Below are 4,496 nucleotides of genomic sequence, written 5' to 3' on the forward strand. Positions count from 1 at the left end.
TCTGGTCAATGGTGGCCGAGCAACTGGCTCGTCACAATACGCCAGTCACTACTCTTGATGAACTGTGGTATCGTGTTGAAGCTGCATTGGCAGCTGTACCTGTACACGCCATCCAAGCTCTGTCTGACTCAATCCGCAGGCGTATCAAGGCTGTTATTACGGCCAGAGGTGGCTGTTCTGGGCACTGATTTCTCAGGTCTATGCACCCAAATTGCGTGAAAATGTAATCATATGTTTGTTCTTGTATAATATATTTGCCGAATGAATACCCGTTTATCATCTGCATTGCTTCTTGGTTTAGCAATTTTAATGGCCAGTAGTGTAGGTATGCATCTGAGTTCGCAATAAGATACATAAGGAATGTTCTCCATTATTGACTGCAGTATAGTGAAGGGTGGAGCGGATGTTATTAGTACGTTCTAACACAGAAAGTTGTTTCAGCAAGAGAGGAAGAATTTTAATTATAACTGACAAAACATTTTCATTTGAGTTGCAAAACTTAATGACTACCCTTCCATTGTTATCTGTGTTGTAATGATCTAGTCATCTCTATATTTCCGTGAGCCATCTAGTACTAAGAGAGGCAACTAGTGACAGTCGTACATACCTTCCTATCCACCCATAAAAAGAAAACTTTAGAAAAATCTTATTTTTGTTTAACGTAGATCTGTACTGTCTGTTTTCTATATTTGTACTATATACTGAGCTCACAAGGGTCATGGAACACCTCACAATATCGTGTCGGACCTCCTTTTGGCCAACGTAGTGCAGCTATTCGACGTGGCATGGACTCAACAAGTCGTTGAAAGTCCCCTGCAGAAATATTTAGCCGTGCTGCCTCTATAGACGTCCATAATAGCAGAAGTGTTGCTGGTGCAGAATTTTGTGCACGATCTCACCCCTTGATTATGTCCCATAAATATTTGATGGTATTCGTGTCGGGAAATCTCGGTGACCAGATCATTTGCTCGAATTGTACAGTATGGTTTTCAGATCAATTTTCAGCAATTGTGGCCAGGTGACATGTCACATTGTCATTCACAAAAATTCCGTCGTTTTTTCTGGGAACCTTAAGTCCATGAATGGCTGCAAATGGTCACCAAGTAGACTAACATAACAAATTCTAGTCAATGATCCGTTCAGTTGGTCCCATTCAAAAAAATGGTTCAAATGGCTCTGAGCACTATGGGACTTAACATCTATGGTCATCAGTCCCCTAGAACTTAGAACTACTTAAACCTAACTAACCTAAGGACATCACACAACACCCAGTCGTCACGAGGCAGAGAAAGTCCCTGACCCCGCCGGGAATCGAACCCGGGAACCCGGGCGTGGGAAGCGAGTGGTCCCATTCCACTATATGTAAACACAGTGCACACCATTAGGGAGCCACCGTCAGCCTGCACAGTGCCCTGTTTACAAGGCTTCGTGGGGTCTGTGCCACACTCGAACCTTACCATCAGCTCTTACCAACTGAAATCGGGATTCGTCTGACCACGGTTTTCCAGTCGTTTAGGGTGCAACCGATGAGGTTACGAGCCCGGGAAAGTCGTTGCAGGCGATGTCGTGCTGTTAGCAAAGACACTCGCGTCGGTCCTCTGCTGCCACAGCCCATTAACGCCAAATTTCGCCACACTGTGCTAACGGATACGTTCGTCACACGTCCCACATTGCTTTCTGCTGTTAGTTCACGCAGCCTTGCCTGTCTGTTAGCACTGACGACTCTACGCAAACGCCGCTGCTCTCGGTCGTTAAGTGAAGGCCGTCGACCATTGCATTGTCCATGGTGAGAGCTAATGCCTTAAATTTGGTATTCTCGGCACGCTCTTGGCACTGTGGATCTCAGAACATTGAATTCTCCAAAGATTTCCGAAACTCAATGTCTCAAAGAGTCTAGCTCCAACTACCTTTCCGCATTCAAAATCTGTTAATTCTCTTAATGCGGCCATAATCACATCGGAAGCCTTTTCACATGCTTCACCAGAGTACAAATGACAGCTCCACCAATACACTGTCCTTTAATACATCGTATACGCAATAATACCGTCATATATACACTCTTGGAAATTGAAATAAGAACACCGTGAATTCATTGTCCCAGGAAGGGGAAACTTTATTGACACATTCCTGGGGTCAGATACATCACATGATCACACTGACAGAACCACAGGCACATAGACACAGGCAACAGAGCATGCACAATGTCGGCACTAGTACAGTGTATATCCACCTTTCGCAGCAATGCAGGCTGCTATTCTCCCATGGAGACGATCGTAGAGATGCTGGATGCAGTCCTGTGGAACGGCTTGCCATGCCATTTCCACCTGGCGCCTCAGTTGGACCAGCGTTCGTGCTGGACGTGCAGACCGCGTGAGACGACGCTTCATCCAGTCCCAAACATGCTCAATGGGGGACAGATCCGGAGACCTTGCTGGCCAGGGTAGTTGACTTACACCTTCTAGAGCACGTTGGGTGGCACGGGATACATGCGGACGTGCATTGTCCTGTTGGAACAGCAAGTTCCCTTGCCGGTCTAGGAGTGGTAGAACGATGGGTTCGATGACGGTTTGGATGTACCGTGCACTATTCAGTGTCCCCTCGACGATCACCAGTGGTGTAAGGCCAGTGTAGGAGATCGCTCCCCACACCATGATGCCGGGTGTTGGCCCTGTGTGCCTCGGTCGTATGCAGTCCTGATTGTGGCGCTCACCTGCACGGCGCCAAACACGCATACGACCATCATTGGCACCAAGGCAGAAGCGACTCTCATCGCTGAAGACGACACGTCTCCATTCGTCCCTCCATTCACGCCTGTCGCGACACCACTGGAGGCGGGCTGCACGATGTTGGGGCGTGAGCGGAAGACGGCCTAACGGTGTGCGGGACCGTAGCCCAGCTTCATGGAGACGGTTGCGAATGGTCCTCGCCGATACCCCAGGAGCAACAGTGTCCCTAATTTGCTGGGAAGTGGCGGTGCTGTCCCCTACGGCACTGCGTAGGATTCTACGGTCTTGGCGTGCATCCGTGCGTCGCTGCGGTCCGGTCCCAGGTCGACGGGCACGTGCACCTTCCGCCGACCACTGGCGACAACATCGATGTACTGTGGAGACATCACGCCCCACGTGTTGAGCAATTCGGCGGTACGTCCACCCGGCCTCCCGCATGCCCACTATACGCCCTCGCTCAAAGTCCGTCAACTGCACATACGGTTCACGTCCACGCTGTCGCGGCATGCTACCAGTGTTAAAGACTGCGATGGAGCTCCGTATGCCACGGCAAACTGGCTGACACTGACGGCGGCGGTGCACAAATGCTGCGCAGCTAGCGCCATTCGACGGCCAACACCGCGGTTCCTGGTGTGTCCGCTGTGCCGTGCGTGTGATCATTACTTGTACAGCCCTCTCGCAGTGTCCGGAACAAGTATGGTGGGTCTGACACACGGGTGTCAATGTGTTCTTTTTTCCATTTCCAGGAGTGTATATGTGTACATATCGCCATCCCACCAGTTTTGTCACTGTTATGATTCCATCATAATTGTCCTCACAAGGGGCATGAAAAGCAACCCAGATGTTATTACATCAAGCGCTCCATTTCTGCGCTGAGTTGCAGTCTGGAACCTACCCCGATGTTTCACAGTTGGTATTATTACTCTATATCTGTACTGCAACATTGTCTAGATGTGAACATTTGGAACGAAATCAGGCCTCCTTATGAATGCGATCTCTGCTCACGGCACTCCATTCCGTTTCTAATTGGCTCAAAACATCCGTCCCATGTAGCTGTCGACTCAATGAGGTACTGAACCTTTTGTAATCACTCACAACGTCATAAGAATAGTCATCAACTACCCATCAAAATTTAGTATTAGTTAAATATGAACATTAACAAGAGTTAATAGCCATTGTCGTGTTATTATATTCTTTGGATTCGCTGATTCACAACCACATTGCCACCTTCCAACCCAGTCTAAATCTCGGTGATACAGGTCTGTGATCACAGAACATATTCGAAAAAATCATAGACGCACAGAAGGATGGTCATTGCTCAGTTTTACCTCCGTTTGCGCATGTATGAGGGCGACACAAAAATAACAAGAATTGTTTTACAGAAAATCATGTAACTGACGGGACATTTTCAAAACTTAAACACCTTCAAATTAGTGTCCATGAGATATAACAAATCAAATTTTGTTTTTGTGGGGATCGATAGCCTCGAAATGATTACAGAAAGAAACCGTGGTCCGCAGTAGGCACTATTGGTTACTTCGACGACTTTACATTTTCAGGTACTGTGAAACCAACGTTGGCGAGTATCATATTGTTACATCTCCATACATCACCACCTACTGATAACACATTACACACCTCACATTAACGTACCACCTTACTGTGCAAAATTCCTACTTGCATATGCCCTGAAGCTCCAAAGAAACTGGTATAGTCATGCGCATTCAAATACAGAGATGTGTGCCGGCCGGTGTGGCCTAGCGATTCTAG

This window comes from Schistocerca cancellata, chromosome 8 (genome assembly GCF_023864275.1).
Source record: "Schistocerca cancellata isolate TAMUIC-IGC-003103 chromosome 8, iqSchCanc2.1, whole genome shotgun sequence".
NCBI classification, from domain to species: domain Eukaryota; kingdom Metazoa; phylum Arthropoda; class Insecta; order Orthoptera; family Acrididae; genus Schistocerca; species Schistocerca cancellata.